This window comes from Mya arenaria, chromosome 5 (genome assembly GCF_026914265.1).
Source record: "Mya arenaria isolate MELC-2E11 chromosome 5, ASM2691426v1".
Lineage (NCBI taxonomy): Eukaryota > Metazoa > Mollusca > Bivalvia > Myida > Myidae > Mya > Mya arenaria.
Window position 1 is genome coordinate 4,820,832 of NC_069126.1, and position 19,549 is coordinate 4,840,380.

The 19,549-nt window shown below is 35.6% G+C and overlaps 1 protein-coding gene across 5 annotated transcripts in view; it reads left to right on the forward strand.

Moving 5' to 3' along the window:
* Window positions 1–19,549, forward strand: part of LOC128234376 (muscarinic acetylcholine receptor M1-like) — a 327,690-nt gene that overhangs the window by 197,667 nt on the left and 110,474 nt on the right. For all 5 annotated transcript variants that reach the window (XM_052948584.1, XM_052948583.1, XM_052948585.1 and 2 more), the window contains exon 3: window positions 3,789–3,859. The gene's annotated coding sequence lies outside the window, so the exon portion shown is untranslated. The remainder of the gene's footprint in view (window positions 1–3,788; window positions 3,860–19,549) is intronic.

The window sequence follows — 19,549 nt, forward strand, 5'->3', positions numbered from 1 at the left end:
ATAAGGCTATATATTTATATCCGCTGGCAAATGGACGAGGGTTTGTGTGGTATTGTAGCAGCTATTAACGGCATCAATGCATTGTTTAGATTGCATTGTTTGTACTTTTCTACAACTTTTGTATTGAGTACTTTACATGTTAAAATCACTGAATTCCCTTAACAAAAAAATGTTACACATTTATCAATACGAAGTTCCAGTATGATTTCAAAACGCGGTTTGTCAACGTGGTTGCAGCATGTAATTAACTGAAATGAACACTTTCATTACATTTTAATGACAGCTGATGTCAAACTGTCGTTTATTGCAAGTTTTGCATTCAATCAAGTAACGATTGCGACATTATTCAATAGCGACCTCGCGCAGGTTCACGCGAGAAAGGCATGTCTCCCGTTTCATCGCGCTGAAATACAAGACATTTCAATTTGCTTAATTCACTGACATTGTCTGTTCTTTAAGTGCATGTCCGCTTTGGTGTTCATTCCGGAAATGATGTGTTCCTCGCGATAATTACAACCCTGCTTTTACCTTGTGTGTTGTTCGATGGAACTTCATTTAAATGACGATGGTTGCTAATAGTATGTATTACAATGTATGCACTTCGCCATCAATGTTTTCAGGTAGTCGGGTCTCACTCCAATCACTCCAATCACTTTTACATTAAAGTTGTCCTAATTAAATGAACGTACAGGGTACATACCAGCAGGGAACGAAATCCAGGTGTATATGTATAGTTGTGCTGAAATGATGTTTAAAGACAGTACGATGGTCTAGTGGTACCCCCACCTCTCACCAAAGGGGCTGTAGTTTCATGTCCCGCATTTAATTCAGTTTGTGAGTATTTCACAATGGGCGCCTGATTTTTTCAAGCTTATAAGGCAGATCGTTTTGTACAAATTGATATATGAGGTATGGTTTGACACAAGAACTATTGCCAATGTTTCTTTCAAAGGTTAAATATTTTCCATACAATGAAATTTTATTATAACTACTGTTACAGCATTTGATTGTGCATCCATGTAGAGTGTAAACTTATAGAAGTAGTCCATGCGTAACACAATAAGAGTAATTAGTGTTTAATTGTCGAAAAATATATCATTTCTCCCACCCTGAGACAAAACTATAATTGATAAATATAAAAAAATGAAGCTAACAATGCGTATAACCATATGTTGGAAGTGTACATATACTTGGCTCACATTGGAGTCTTCAAATGTTTGAATTTACTTGTTATATATCACCTAGCACTCTGTATAATTAATTTAGCGCTTTGTCCACGTTCAAAGTTCATACAATCGAGTAAAAACAATCAATGCGTCTTAATTCAAGTTTCATCATTCAGTTTTAAGTAAGCTTATACGTTAAACCAATGATCAATATTGAGACGAAGTGACATTGTCTGGTATAATGTTGTCAACATGATTTTTCGCTTTTAGTATCATGTTGTGCCTTGTTTTCGACGTCGTGTCTTTCATCAAAGTCAATTAATTTGATACGAAAAATGTATAGATTAGTATTATGTTTTTCTTCAGGTTTGCGAATGCGTTAAAATTGCTTCGAAATAGATGGCAAAGAACTGTCGCCTTACCATAGTGAGGCTATTTATTATGTTTTACCTTGTCAGTTTTAAGTGTAATGGTTTAGCATCGTAATCGAAGAGTAATTTCCGGGAAAATAAATCACATAATGCAGGCTCATATAGAATGGCTAAGACATCGATTCTCCCAGCCAAGTTGGAGAACTCATATTTGACAAATGCCAAAAATGGGAGAAACTAATATATGCTGATAAAGTCGCTCTTTCACATTTCTCATAGCTATGAATCAGATCTGATAACATTTATAAGGTTTCGTATGTGAAATATTCTATTAAGTTTGTAATTTAGACTTATTATGAGACTCGTCCATTATCTAAGATCTTTGACTGGTATGAATGTACCACTTTTGCCAGTGGGCATTACTCTGTTTGTACTATTGTTGAATTTTGTGAACTTACCACTTCTACCAGTGGACATTATTCTGTTCATTGAGCTTACCACTTTTACTAGTGGACATTACTCTTTCATACTATTGTTGAATATTGTGAGCTTACCACTTCTACCAGTGGACATTACTCTTTCATACTATTGTTGAATATTGTGAGCTTACCACTTCTACCAGTGGACATTACTCTGTTCATACTATTGTTGAATTTTGTGAGCTTACCACTTCTACCAGTGGACATTACTCTTTCATACTATTGTTGAATATTGTGAGCTTACCACTTCTACCAGTGGGCATTACTCTGTTCATACTATTGTTGAATTTTGTGAACTTACCACTTCTACCAGTGGACATTACTCTGTTCATTGAGCTTACCACTTCTTCCAGTGGACATTACTCTTTCATACTATTGTTGAATATTGTGAGCTAACCACTTCTACCAGTGGGCATTACTCTGTTCATACTATTGTTGAATTTTGTGAACTTACCACTTCTACCAGTGGACATTACTCTGTTCATTGAGCTTACCACTTTTACTAGTGGACATTACTCTTTCATACTATTGTTGAATTTTGTGAGCAAACCACTTCTTCCAGTGGACATTACTCTGTTCATACTATTGTTGAATTTTGTGAGCTAACCACTTCTACTAGTAGACATTACTCTGTTTATACTATTGTTGAATTTGATGAACTAACCACTTCTTCCAGTGGACATTACTCTGTTCATACTATTGTTGAATTTTGTGAGCTAACCACTTCTTCCAGTGGGCATAACTCTGTTCATACTATTGTTGAATTTTGTGAACTAACCACTTCTACCAGTGGACCTTACTCTTTCATACTATTGTTGTATTTTGTGAACATACCACTTCTGTCGACCTACATAACTATGTTCATGCAATTGGTTTTGTGTACATACCACTTGTGCCGGTGGACATTACTATGTTCATGATATCGGTGTGTTTGTGAACATACCACTTGTGCCGGTGGACATTACTATGTTCATGATATCGGTGTGTTTGTGAACATACCACTTGTGCCGGTGGACATTACTATGTTCATGATATCGGTGTGTTTGTGAACATACCACTTGTGCCGGTGGACATTACTATGTTCATGATATCGGTGTGTTTGTGAACATACCACTTGTGCCGGTGGACATTACTATGTTCATGGTATCGGTGTGTTTGTGAATTTACCGCTTGTGCCGGTGGACATTACTATGTTCATGATATCGGTGTGTTTGTGAACATACCGCTTGTGCCGGTGGACATTACTATGTTCATGATATCGGTGTGTTTGTGAACATACCACTTGTGCCGGTGGACATTACTATGTTCATGATATCGGTGTGTTTGTGAACTTACCACATGTGCCGGTGGACATTACTATGTTCATGATATCGGTGTGTTTGTGAACTTAACACTTGTGCCAGTGGACATTACTATGTTCATGATATCGGTGTATTTGTAAACATACCACTTCTACCACGGGACATTACTTGATTCATGCTATTGGTGAATTTTGTGATCTTACCAATTCTACCAGTGGACATTACTTAATTCATGCATTGGTAACTTACCACATCTGCCAACCGACGTAACTATGTACTTGTCATCGGTGTACATTGTGCTTCTGAGGTATCACTGCGTTTACAGAATGTTTGTTCAAATGTTGTCTCTTCATTTGAAATTAGATAAGGAATAACCTGCAGTCAAATAAAACTATACTAATTAATCTAAATTTTTCAGCAAATAATGTCATCTTTAAGTACTACTTCAATGTTTATATCATATCTTTTCAGGTATATACGCAAATACAGGGAAACGCCCGGAAGTGAAACAGGCAAGAATTAACCCTGATTAGAGGCACAAGGTAAGACACGTTCAATATTTAAGATACATAATGCCGGGGGTAGGGGGAGGGGGGGTACAGTGACATTTACATTACGCACGTGAATGCAAACATTTTTTATTATTTCAACTTATAAAATTGGCTTTATGTTTAAGTGGTATAACTTTTAATTTAAGGTATGCCATCCATAAATTCGTCTTTAAAAGGTTATTTTCAAAAACATTTTCTTAATACTAATCTATATCTTAAATTTAAGGTTATTTCTATCACCAGTGAATACACATCAAAACGTTCACTACCATTACCCCATTGCTCTGATATGTACACGAAATAAGCTCAAGATCATTATTTTTTGTAATATCATACACATTCAATTTACTTAAGCCCGTTTGGTGTGCAAGTCAAAAACTGTAACTGTATGTGAAAATGTTAGAAGAAAAAATGAAGACAAATGCTTAAAATATTAGTCGGTCAGGTCGAAAGAAGTTATTTTGGCAACGTAGCCTTATATGATTGTTCATAAAATGGTGTGCTGATTCATATTAAAACACTTAACCAGGAGTATTACTGCTTTTTATAACTCTATAACTCTTTTTATCTGAACTACATGGCTTAAAAAATCAAACACCACGTGTTTTAGGATATGCCATTTAATTAACTTTAAGAGACCTTTCTCGTACACAAACATTAAGGAGTTGCGCTGGTGTATGTCCTTTTTATACTTCAAAGTGTTATATTTAAACTTAGACCGACTTTTACTCGATTAAAATCGCCCCGTTTGATACGACTTCTTCATTTATAATAACAAATATAATATCTGCCTCATTTTAAATTTTTATTCTACCAGACGTCAAAAAACCGTGGTAAAATGCAAGCAAAATAGCATATAAAACCAGTACGATGTATTACCTACTCTCGGATTAAATTCCTTTATAGTGCATCTGATGAACGTTTTTTTACAGCTAGTGGATATTGGTATCCTTGTCAAAATGGAAAAGGTTTCCTCATATTTAACGAATGAAAGGTTGGGTGTATACTTTACGTCTATTACAAAATAAAAAACGATCTTTGGAAGATTCGCGAAAACGTCCGAAGTCGAACAAACTAGTCGAAAATTCACGATTTAATCTTATTCTCATGTTCGCTTGTATTTCTCTCTTTGACCATTTTCTAAAGACAAGTAAATACTTTGGGTTTTAAGCATCGTTTGATCCTATAATCATAAGCTTATATATTGATTAACCAGACGTTAACAACATTATGATTTTTAAAAGTGTTTTTCTTTTGCTTTCCACTTTCCACACAGGTAAAAATATGCAAGGACCACTATCAGCTTAACATCCCCTTATTGACACTTGTATATGCGTGTTTTCGTGAATTTATTAAAAAGTTATGAGGACAAATTATTCGTATAAATTCAACAGAAATGCTTAAAAATGCATTATTAAAAAGTGTGCACTTTTATCTTGTGAGTGCAGTAAGTTGCATAAAAGGGGAAATTGCGTCAACCCAAATCTGAACTACAAGTCTCGTTTCTGCTTTGATAACTCTATTGTCACCCCTCCTTTTCTTGTATGTTTAGCCCGTCTGATCTCAAAGTGGCAGATCTTATCGGATTATCAAGAAAAAGAAGAACCTATTATGCTCATTCTCAGAAAATTAGCAGACGTAAGCTGATTATCACCGCGTCACAAAACAACTAGAAGAACGGTGCGAAGTGATGATTTGGGAAGATTCCGAATGTCTGCATGCTATATAAGGTCTCTAATGCACCGATAGGAGATACGTATAGAGAAAAGGAAGACTGATTTTATCTAATAACAAGCTTACAGTCCATGATATTTGCATACGATTTAAAAAAAAAAACATGTGCATTATTATCAACAATTCTGGTACAACAAATTTCAATTATGTACTTATGTCTGTTCAAAATACATTTGAATCCAACTGAGTTGTGTTGCAAAATTACAACACAATGTTTTGTTTTAATATGCATATTCAAATAAATACATGAAATATTGAAACGGTAAAAAAGAAAGGAGAGCTTAAAATGTTTTCAGTGAAAATAGCGTAAAACATGTTTGTTCACACTAACCGTGGTGTTCATTATTCCGTTATTTAGTAGAAATGATAAAATTTGACAATTTTAAACTTAACATAATAATTGTTATGTTCTAAAATAGAGGTTTTATCTGATATAGGTCGGTTTGATACAAACACCGGTTCTCAAAACATAATACTAGAACTTTTCTTTTGGCTGTTTGTGGCGTGAAGGGGGGGGGGGGGTACTCTAGTTTTACCTTTAATAAGCTGTGGATGAATGGATGAACAGTTAAGACGATATTTTGCGTATGCATATATGTATGAATTAGTATTCAATATGAAAACAATATCTTATTACGGAAATATACTTATTAATGGTATCATCTTAAGACTGGGAAGTTGGTTGTGCAAGGTGTGATGTAAAAATAAGTAATATTATATTATAAAATCGCTTAAAATATAGAAATGTTGAATTTATAAAAGCATCGAATCGTCAAATGCATCGTTATATTCCATGCAAAATTATTGTGTTCCTTTTCGGCCATGCTGTGTCTTGGTGTAAGCAGTAGAGTAGGGGTCTCTCATTGTGTTCTTGTAATTCTAAGCACTTTGCTTACCAAAGAATATCTGTTTGTAAGAAGGTTTTATGAATCGCTACAAAAGCCTACAATTTTAAGACAAATAATAATGAAGAAGTTATTCTTTTTTAAGATAGAATCCGTATTGAATCTTATTCATAAGTTCACAATGTAAAGATGTTGATAGTACCAAATATGACACTTAGGTAATGTTACTTATAAGCTTTCTGCTTTGAACATTTTGGATCTTTCTTCCTACTTGATATGTAGTATGAATATAATTGTGACTGGTCATTTATAAACGTTGTAATAGTTGTATATGGCACGTGCTACGAAAAATTGCATTTAACACGTGACACAATGTCATGCATATATTATATAAATGTTAGTATTAAAGTTAACGATTCAAAGATCTCGGAGCAGAAAGGATGGCGACAGAGTTAGGTAAAAAAAAAAAGATAATTTATTAAAAGGTAATGTATCGTTTGCTAACTTGATATTAGGATTATTGTAAACACGAGGACTCCGCACAAAACAAGTACATTTAAGATATCATTATAGCTTATTTTCATTATAGAAATAACACGTCCTATGACGTTGGTTTAGCTCTAGTCCTATAGCTATCCATCTATAACACGTCCTATGACGTTGGTTTAGCTCTAGTCCTAAAGCTATCCATCTATAACACGTCCTATGACGTTGGTTAAGCTCTAGTCCTATAGCTATCCATCTATATCACGTCCTATGACGTTGGTTCAGCTCTAGTCCTATAGCTATCCATCTATAACACGTCCTATGACGTTGGTTCAGCTCTAGTCCTATAGCTATCCATCTATAACACGTCCTATGACGTTGGTTCAACGTTGGTTCAGCTCTATTCCTATACCTATCCATCTATAACACGTCCTATGACGTTGGTTTAGCTCTAGTCCTATAGCTATCCATCTATAACACGTCCTATGACGTTGGTTTAGCTCTAGTCCTATAGCTATCCATCTATAACACGTCCTATGACGTTGGTTCAGCTCTAGTCCTATAGCTATCCATCTATAACACGTCCTATGACGTTGGTTCAGCTCTAGTCCTATAGCTATCCATCTATAACACGTCATATGACGTTGGTTCAGCTCTAGTCCTATAGCTATCCATCTATAACACGTCCTATGACGTTGGTTCAACGTTGGTTCAGCTCTATTCCTATAGCTATCCATCTATAACACGTCCTATGACGTTGGTTTAGCTCTAGTCCTATAGCTATCCATCTATAACACGTCCTATGACGTTGGTTTAGCTCTAGTCCTATAGCTATCCATCTATAACACGTCCTATGACGTTGGTTTAGCTCTAGTCCTAAATCTATCCATCTATAACACGTCCTATGACGTTGGTTTAGCTCTAGTCCTATAGCTATCCATCTATAACACGTCCTATGACGTTGGTTCAGCTCTAGTCCTATAGCTATCCATCTATAACACGTCCTATGACGTTGGTTTAGCTCTAATCCTATAGCTATCCATCTATAACACGTCCTATGACGTTGGTTTAGCTCTAGTCCTATAGCTATCCATCTATAACACGTCCTATGACGTTGGTTTAGCTCTAGTCCTATAGCTATCCATCTATAACACGTCCTATGACGTTGGTTTAGCTTCGTTGGTTTAGCTCTAGTCCTGTAGCTATCCATCTATAACACGTCCTATGACGTTGGTTTAGCTCTAGTCCTATAGCTATCCATCTATAACACGTCCTATGACTTTGGTTTAGCTCTAGTCCTAAAGCTATCCATCTATAACACGTCCTATGACGTTGGTTTAGCTCTAGTCCTATAGCTATTCATCTATAACACGTCCTATGACGTTGGTTTAGCTCTAGTCCTATTGCTATCCATCTTAATTTAAAAGTTGCCTTACTTCAAGAATTAAGTACTGTCTTGAGAATATATTCTGGGTTTTGTTTTATTTAAGAAAAAGAAAAACAATAAATGTAATCTATTTTGACATTGAAACATGGGTGCTGAAACAAATTGTGTTTAAATGTTTTGTTGAATATATAATTGGTAATATTTAATATGAAACATCCTAAAAAACAATCAATTTAAAAATAAAAATTTCAATTTTTCCAGCCAACGTTCCCAAGTGCGTAATGAAACGCATTTCCAGAACTCCGTTACCAGTAATTTTCCGCCTGAGGGAGCAATTGATATTAAAATCTAGTGTTCTTTATGGTAAATGGTTAAAGAAAGTATGAGACTTATTTTGTTAAGTTGAATGTAAGTTAATATTCCTTAAAATGAATGAGCGTTAAGTATTTGAATGTGATTTTACGACATATTCTTACCCGTCGCGTTTCAAAGAAATATTCACTTTCGACGTTGTTCGAAACATAACATATACAGATAAAACGTTTCTTATATTCAACTTATCTAAATATGGCTCAAACATAAATACATTTTAAACCGGTGTCATTGAGATTGAGAAAAAGCATTTTGATCCGACGAAAATGTTTTCGCGCCATCTAAATAGGTAACAATAGATAAGTCTTTCCTTTCCAAATGAAGAAAGAGGTTTGAAAATCAAGCACAAAAAATGAATCCCGTTTAATTAAAATGCATATGTACGTCTTATACGGATAGTTCCTTTCTTTGATATCGAATGTTAATATTTCTGAACAAACAAATAACCTTGTCTTTCACAAACCGTAGGTGTTAACGGAGAAAAGCCTTTTGAGCAAATGGTATTACAAATCGGATTTCCGTAAATCCCTCTGGATGCAAATCTAATCCCGAATTTGCGTTGACATGGCAGCCAAATAAGACAAAAGGATATTATTTGATTGAATTTTCGCCCCTTTCTTCTCTTCAACTTTATTCTAGTCTTGTGTGTTTGCGTTTTGCCTCGTTATCCCAAATGTATTCCTGGCACACGTGAGGATATTAGCTGTCATAATGCCACAAATTGCTTTAAAGAAGTAAATACATTATAGACATTGACGTGTTATAAGAAATCAAAGAATGCGAGGTTAAAACAACCATATCGTTGCATTGAACGAATGATAGTGACGAAAACATTGATACATGCTGTCCCCATAAAATCTAGATTTGAAAGGGAATTGTATATTGTTATTGTTTGGTTCTTTATCTTAACTGAATTTGGATGTTGAATGGCCGACTTTTTAATCTTTCATAGTCAGATAAAATGTTTGCAATACCTTAATCAGTATAATATTTAAAATACCGAAAACTACCGAAAGGAATGGAACATGCAGCATTTTGTGATAATACAGGAAAAAGGTTGAATTGTGTAGTGTTTAACGAAATTGTATATCCACACATACAACAATGGAAGCGACAGGGTCAAACCAATCTGCCAAAATATAATCCTGCTGAAAAGGTATACGGCAAAGGCCTAACAGGTAATATAGAGACGATTGCGAAATGTATACCAAAGGTAAAGACAGACAAAAATAGTATTTACAAATATATGGTTGCTATTTTGAATTTCATCTAAGAGCCTCCTGCTATATTTATTATGAAGTCATGTCTATCATAAATGGCGATAGCTATGGAGGCTGCCACCTAACAGACACATTAAGATGAGATTGGTCGTGTGAGAGGCACTCCACACAGGGCAAGACCAGAAGCGAGAGCCTCTTAATGATCACCTCTTGATCCACTGATGGGCTTTAACCAATGCATCTCCTGACGAGGGTTGGAATTAATTGCAGAATCATTCCTTTGGGCACCCAATCTAATTGAGATGAAATCAAGTCTAGAGTAATCAAACATACCGCAAAACTGATTAAATCTTATAATTTCTGCGCTTTGGCATTCGATCCAGACGCTCCCAAGAGCGAATCGTTCAAGTTACTCATATATCGTTAGCTTTTCACCGAATGTAAATAATTATAAGTCAGACTTATTGGCTTCTGATAATAGGTTATTGTTTGTATAGAATTGCAAAACTACAATATTTGTACCAGAGACAAAGTTTGCTTAAAGTAAAAAAAAAATCGGAACTATATAAATCAAACTTGATTATTTGTATATCATTTTTGACACACCATTTGAGTATTTAAAGGTATAGAATCACTCCTATAACTATAATTTGATGTTTATTGGACATATTCAATTATCGTTACCGTATACTGCATTTTTATACATTCTGCTTTCGAATTGTATTGTGAAACTAACTGCACAATATTTTAGGGACTGGCGTTGACTTGCTGCTACACTATGGGACCATATTGGAAATGAGTGTAAGTTTGGGTGATCGAAATTCGGTGGTTTGAAGCCTACATTTTAGCAAATGAAATTGCAGATAGACAATCATGAAGTACAAGACTTATAAGTCATTAAAAATTTCGACTTTCGGGGGTGTTTAAAGGTCCACCTACTGCCATTCATCCGATACACACTCCCTGTGTCAGATTTTGCGTTGACAATGAATCGACCAATGAGATTGTATTCTAAGTCAGTTAGATGATCGGCGCAATATCCTAAAGATTAAGAAAGAGTTCGTTTGCTACTCTTACTCCGCCCATTCTTAAAAATTAAGAATCTACTTCATGTCTTCTTACTATTACGTAGGCTGGGGTTGTTTCAATAACTATCTTATATTTAACTTAACTATACAAGCATACAAGTAATTAGTGTGCATTGATTGGACGGTAACGGTGTTTGCCCAAATGGACGTAATTGAAATCATATCAAAGGGTAAGAGAATACTGCTGCAGCTAATCGTGCCATGCCAATAGCGCATCAGTATTAATGGACAAGCAACTTTATCATTTGTATACAATAATAAGTGTTTACGCTGTCATTGTATGCGCATTTATTTTGTCTGTATGACTGTGCCGGGGAACAGCAAGTTCGTAGTGGAAGTATGCCTGCTTGCGTCAATGAGCAGCAAGCTCGTTGAGGATGTTTGCCTGTCTGTGGCAATGAGCAGCAAGCTCGTAGTGGATGTTTGCCTGTTTGTGACATTGAGCAGCTTTTCCTGCTTGTACCATTCGGCAGCAAGCTCGTAGTGGATGTTTGCCTTCTTGTGCCGTTGAGCAGCAAACTCGTTGTGGATGTTTGCCTGCGTGTGCCATTGAGCAGCAAGCTCGTAGTGAATGTTTGCCTGCTTGTGCCATTGAGCAGCAAGCTCGTAGTGGATGTTTTCCTGCGTGTGCCATTTAGCAGCAAGCTAGTTGTGGTTGTTCACCTGCTTGTGCCATTGAGCAGAAAGCTCGTTATGGATGATTGCCTGCTTGTGACATTGAGCAGCATGCTCGTTGTGGATGTTTGCCTGCTTGTGCCATTGAGCAGCAAGCTCGTAGTGGATGTTTGCCTGCTTATGCCATTGAGCAGCAAGCTCGTAGTGGATGTTTGCCTGCTTGTGCCATTGAGCAGCAAGCTCGTAGTGGATGTTTGCCTGCTTGTGCCATTGAGCAGTAAGCTCGTTTTGGATGTTTGCCTGCTTGTGCCAATGAGCAGCAAACTCGTAGTGGATGTTTGCTTACTTTGGTCATTGAGCAGCAAAGTCGTTGTGGGTGTTTGCTTACTTGCGCCAATGAGCAGCAAACTTGTTGTGAGTGTTTGCATGCTTGTGCTATTGAGCAGCGAGCTCTTTTAAAATGCATGGCTGCTTCGCTCGGCTGGCTCTGGTATTTATCTGTATATATTGGCCGGACTCTAAAACCGTTCGAGGGGTTCTCATAAACCTTAAAACCAATTTATATTTCAGATGATATGCGGAACAACTATCAAATGTTTACGTTTAAGTCGTTTCTGTTCAAGTATAAGATATAGGCAAACATCGCTTCCAGAAATGAGCTTGTTCAGCAGCATTTACATGTCATCTCATGAATCGCAATCCCTGTTTGAACTACAAAAGCCTGCAGCATGACGTTGATTGATATGTCTCCATACACGAATAGGTTTTTCTGATTAGGAAGCGGCCAACAGGAGCCCTGGAAACAGGGGCTCGCATTAGCAAAAGTATCCCGTTGTTTGGCTATTTGCTTTTTATTGTAATAGACAGTGCTTGAAGTTGTTGCCAAGTTTTACGATCCGCCTATGCCACTCGCAAATATATTTTTTTCCTAACACGTATCTGCTGACAAGCAGGCTTACGAACACAAAGCCATGCGTTATGCTGTTTTTACAGGTTGAACAGATCACCATGTATTTTTCAATGTGAACTAGGAACTGTCTTTTAGTGCTGTAAAGTTTTACTGAGCTCGGGTTGATCGTCCCATATAATTGTAATTGGAAAATGTATGTCCCTTACCAATTTAGTTTGTGTTCCGTTTTCTCACAGCGTGGATCGCTTCTATTACAACATAAATTGGTGCAGACATTAATGAAAACTGCGGCTCCATCAAAAAAACGGTTTCACATAAATCAGCAATCAATCAAAACGTAACAAACGCGTCTCTTGGTCGAAGATCAAAAATGGACTTTTATTATCTTTGCATAATTGATATACCGGAAGGTTGCCGATGAAATTTGTTTCTTTGTCTACATAAAATGTCTTATTGATGTGTTACATTTTTTTTAAAGCAAAAGCATGCGAAATCTATCAATTTCAATGGAAATTATACTGAGAAACCATCAGCAGACAAACGCTTTAATTGTTAATGACAAGGCGTAATAGCAAAATTGTTTGTTTCCACTAACCCGACTGAATCTATTTTTCCCTCCCTACCCTACCTTTATTTGACGTATTGTGATTTCTTTTCTTAATTTCTTCAAATATAAATGTGCTTTTTTAAAGTGACAATTTAAACAAAAAATCTACAGAAATGAACTTCCCTGCTATAGGTCGGTTTGAAATGGAATCCCGGTTGTCTTTTTGGAGATGTTTGTGGAAACAAATAACTTTTCTTTTCTCTTCTTTTTTTTTGGGGGGGGGGGGGCGGAGTTGGTATGGCTAAAAAACAGAAAACGCACAAAAAGCTCACACACGGTTAACATAAACATAACATAACATTAAATTAAGATATATGTTCTTGATGATGGTAATATCTATGGTGTATAATGATGATGTTGTTGTTAAATAACGCACTCCCTGCTCCTTGTTAATTTCAACAGGATCCGGACCCAAATCCCTAGGAATATCTTTACCGTAAGGTTTTAAGTAACATATGTCCCTTTACCACAGTTTATAAGGGTAATTCTATAAAGGTCTCAAAACTCTTTCAAAAGAGGATTTTTTACAATGTCTATACCTCGTGGGCTTAGTGCGATCCTGTTACAAGGGACTTAGTAACATGAGAGCAATCGGGGCTGGGGGGTGTCACTGCATTTTACATTGTTATCTTAATCATGTGTGCGCCCTTTCGTGTATTTTGAAGCAGGTAGGATAACGACAAATCTTCGAAAAGCTTCAATGTCTTTTCAAAATAAATATTTGCTTTAGAATTTGTTTTTTTGCACCTTCCTTCAATTACTTAGTGCCCATGCACCTTATGACCAGATATCCAAGCCTGTAGTCATTCATTGACAGTTTATATGCATTTGCCCCAAGTTCTACTCACACGAATACAAATGTACTGCCTAGTCAAGAGAAAGTTAATTTCAATTAGAGAATTATTAATCAGTTACTTTCTAACAAAACATTCAGCAAAACGGTTTTACACTGTTGCAGAAATATAATTCAAACTACAAAAAAACACTTAATGTCAATAATATTTTACTATTTGTATTTATCTAATCTAAGTCATTCGGTATGAAGTGTTTTGATGAATGATTGTAGGGTTCTTGTCCTTGAGCCTTAAGACAAGCTTATAGTCACAAGTTGTACCTTTTGTACATCTTGGTGTGTCCCTGTAGCTGTCATTGTATTATTGGGTGTTTTGATCAATGGGTGTTGGGCTTTGGTCCTTGACCCTTAAGAGAAACTTATAGTCACGTGTTGTATACTTCTGGACTTGTGCCTGTAGTTTTCATTGTGAAATTGACGGAACTTGTGGGGGGGTTTCTTTGCCGAATCTGCCATTTGCCTAAAATGAGGTTTGATTTAAGAAATTTAGTTAATGAAGAATTTCATATACTCTTGAATAGTATGAGAAACACGTTTTTAAGATAAGAATGTCGATATTTGACTAGTAAATGCACGGATATACATTCACTAGTTAAACGTTTTACCAAGACAAACATTCAATTCCATTCAATGTATGTTTCACGTGGCCTATATTAATTAAAGCAAAGCGTAAAATTGACATTTAGGACTGTTCGGAATATTCCTGCAATGCAGCAGCTAAATGTCATTTTGATGTTGTATCTGCGTCATTTTCAGCCTCTTTATTATAGATATGTAATTCTTACCCTGTAATTGCATTCACACCTTTCAATATGCTTTTACTTTCGAAAATAATATGACGACTCAATGTTCTGTCAACGAACTATTTCTCTGTATTGTATAACCTATATTGCAGTCAAATAATGTTGGATAATCCGATTTCGAAGTGTTCCTTTTATGCTTCGTTTTCTCCCTCATTATTCATAGCATCTTGATTTCTACATCATTTCACTTCCTGTGTTTTCACATTTTGGATTACCGTTTTTTCTGTTCTAATGGTTATATTCAAGTACAAGTTTGCTTACTTTAATCCGTTTGATAGATTTTGATTATTCACTCAGTCATTTTATTGGCATCCTGTCAAATCAAGAGGAAATCGAAGGAGGACTTATTGGACAATTATCAAAATAATTTAACCGTATTGAGCTGACTCGAGAATAGATTGATAAATCACCCCAAGGGACGAAACCGGTCTGTCAGATGGATGGCTGTTCACACTGTAGCAGACAACAACAAGCACATTGATACTGCTTAGCGTTGAGATGAAAGGTTTTTATACCAAAATATGTCAGTTAAAATAGTTTCAAACTTTTCTAGGTAGGTTGCCATTGATAATGAATACCTGTGCTATTGTATACATAGTGTTGCATAGATTATGAGCATGTATCCAAATATAAGAGTTAAAGAAAAATGTTGAAGCTGCACTCTCACAGATTTACCATTTTTACAACTTTTTTTGTTTGTTTTGTCTTGGAGCGAGCCAATTTTTGCATAAATATCTGCAGCTTGAAGTGTAGGAACAGGACCCTTGAGTGATATGCAACCATATACAATTGTACAAATCAACCCGTCTTTTTATGTGTATATTTAGAAGGTTTAGGAAATAAGACTCAATAGATGCAATTAAGGTAACTATTGCTCTCCGGGATACCTTTTAGAGTTGTATTTACGCTTAAGACTGTCTTGTTTATAAATAGTTGGTGTTGGCTTCTTAAATTTGTCAGTCGGAAGGTATGAAGCAGAGGTGTGTTTGTGCATGCACGAGTGTTGTCATATCGGATCAGGCATGCATATCATCAAGGCATCAATTAATCAGTAAACGAACATTTATACACTCATAGAATATAACATAAAATTCAATGTTCTCGGATGTCGGGATATTCATGTCAATGTTCTCGGATGTCGGGATATTCATGTCGATGTATATGTCCATGGTTACAGGTCCCATGATTTCAGCGAGACGCGCGAGTGGGATGTCGTCATCTGAGTCAATGTCATTTTGAACAAACGCTAATTATGCTCAATTGTCACCTCGAGCCGATGCTCCAGTGGATTCGCAGTATGGTGTGAAAATCTATGACACGATCAGGTTCGAATTAAGAATTGATAAATAGGTGTAAAATACCAAATCGGGACCGTAATTTTTCCTTCGATATAGCGATTATTTAGGAATAGCGATTTCGGATTAAAGACCAAAATTTAATTAAACAAAGGAGTAAAATCAGGACCGAAAAATAAATTTGAAAAAGAGATAATTTCGGATAAATTGTGTTCGGAATAGCGGTGTTCAACTGTATGTAATATTTGATTCTTTAACGAGTCTTCGTCGACACAATCAAGAATAGAAAACACCGATTGTACCGGCGTTTAGTGCCAAATTTACTCGTTTATTTTTTTTAAACATTGCATGAATCTAAAATAATGTAGTGTTGTTATTTTTAACATGTCTATGCGTCATTTAGCCTTCTTTTATTCAGTACGGTGTGTTCAGCAATGAAAATGAATGTGATGTTGACAAGTTAAACATTCCATTTAATTTAATAATTGATCATTTTATGGAACTGTGAGTCAATAATATTAATGACGTCCATAAGTCAGAATCATGTTCAAACTATTTGTCTTGTATGTTTATTCGCAGGCATTACCAACTTATTTTTATCGTTTAATCATATGCATAATTGATGGTTAAGAACATTTTTTGAATTATTAATTGTAAAAAACAATGATTCATTACAAATAGACACGATATATTAGACTTGGACGATTTATGAAAGAGTACAGAAATCCTAAGAGTACGATTATTTTTGATGAAATTAATTAGTCTTTACATCGCTTCTTTTCATATTTGTAATGGTGTCGATTGCATGCTAGTTGATTGACCTTTTCTGTTTCGGAAATGTCTGTCGTTATTTATGACGACATGCTTCAGTGCACGACTGTATTTTATCTGTTTGCAATTTATACACACCGCTATTCAGGTAAAGGGTGGGAGTTTAACGCGCCATTGGGCGATATTCCGGACGTGTTTTAATAATAACCAATTTGGGTTTGTCAGTTATGTATTTTCACAATGTACACACAAACGGAACAGAACAGAAAACAAGTTTATTTCCACACATAACATCACACATAAATTATATACATCTATGAAGTAGATTATGATAGTCCATGATCATTTCCATTATTTAACATTTGCTTGGCGGTGTATATATGTTTTCAACTAGGTGAGATATTTTCAGTTACAAAAATAGTAGCAAATGTTAATCAAATGAATTATTACGAACAGATCCTTACTACAACTATTTAACGGCTGGTACTAAAACATATCATAAACACAAACGGATGACCCTGTGATAATCGTACTGTTTCATAAACACTTAAACAATCAACATTGAAACAAACGTGTATTCGCTAATAAAATGATAATTATTATAGTAAAAACCACCAAGGCAATGACAACCTAGATAGACACTCAACAGAGAGGAAAGCGTCACATAAAATATACACAAAATACAATGTAATTACATAACCGTTATCAGTACATGTAAGGGTTATAACATTACCGTTATCAGTACATGTTGGGGTTATAACATTATCGTTATCAGTACATGTTGGGGTTATAACATTACCGTTATCAGTACATGTTGGGGTTATAACATTACCGTTATCAGTACATGTTGGGGTTATAAACTTACCGTTATCAGTACATGTTGGGGTTATTACATAACCGTTATCAGTACATGTTGGGGTTATAACATTACCGTTATCAGTACATGTTGGGGTTATAACATTATCGTTATCAGTACATGTTGGGGTTATAACATTACCGTTATCAGTACATGTTGGGGTTATAACATTACCGTTATCAGTACATGTTGGGGTTATAACATTACCGTTATCAGTACATGTTGGGGTTATAACATTACCGTTATCAGTACATGTTGGAGTTATTACATTACCGTTATCAGTTCATGTTGGGGTTATAAACTTACCGTTATCAGTACATGTTGGAGTTATAACATTACCGTTATCAGTACATGTTGGGGTTATAACATTACCGTTATCAGTACATGTTGGGGTTATAAACTTACCGTTATCAGTTCATGTTGGAGTTATAACATTACCGTTATCAGTACATGTTGGGGTTATAACATTACCGTTATCAGTACATGTTGGAGTTTTAACATAACCGTTATCAGTACATGTTGGGGTTATAACATTACCGTTATCAGTACATGTTGAGGTTATAACATTACCATTATCAGTACATGTTGGGGTTATAAACTTACCGTTATCAGTACATGTTGGGGTTATAACATTACCGTTATCAGTACATGTTGGGGTTATAACCTAACCGTTATCAGTACATGTTGGGGTTATAACATTACCGTTATCAGTACATGTTGGGGTTATTACATTACCGTTATCAGTTCATGTTGGGGTTATAACATTACCGTTATCAGTACATGTTGGAGTTATAACATTACCGTTATCAGTACATGTTGGGGTTATAACATTACCGTTATCAGTACATGTTGGGTTATAACATTACCGTTATCAGTACATGTTAAGGTTATAACATTAACGTTATCAGTACATGTTGCGGTTATAACATAACCGTTATCAGTACATGTTGGAGTTATTACATTACCGTTATCAGTTCATGTTGGGGTTATAACATTACCGTTATCAGTACATGTTGGAGTTATAACATTACCGTTATCAGTACATGTTGGGGTTATAACATTACCGTTATCAGTACATGTTGGGGTTATAACATAACCGTTATCAGTACATGTTGGGGTTATAACATTACCGTTATCAGTACATGTTGGGGTTATAACATTACCGTTATCAGTACATGTTGGGGTTATAACATTACCGTTATCAGTACATGTTGGGGTTATAAACTTACCGTTATCAGTACATGTTGGGGTTATAACGTTACCGTTATCAGTACATAGTGGGGTTATTACATTACCGTTATCAGTTTACAGTGGGGTTATTACATTACCGTAATCAGTTCATAGTGGGGTTATTACATTACCGTTATCAGTTTACAGTGGGGTTATTACATTACCGTTATCTGTTTATAGTGGGGTTATTACCTTACCGTAATCAGTTCATAGTGGGGTTATTACATTACCGTTATCAGTACATAGTGGGGTTATTACATTACCGTTATCAGTACATAGTGGGGTTATTACATTACCGTTATCAGTACATAGTGGGGTTATTTCATTACCGTTATCAGTTCATAGTGGGGTTATTACATTACCGTTATCAGTACATAGTGGGGTTATTACATTACCGTTATCTGTTTATAGTGGGGTTATTACCTTACCGTAATCAGTTCATAGTGGGGTTATTACATTACCGTTATCAGTTTACAGTGGGGTTATTACATTACCGTTATCAGTACATATTGGGGTTATTACATTACCGTAATCAGTGTATAATGGGTAATTACATTACCGTTATCAGTACATGTTGGGTTTATGACATTACCGATATCAATACATATT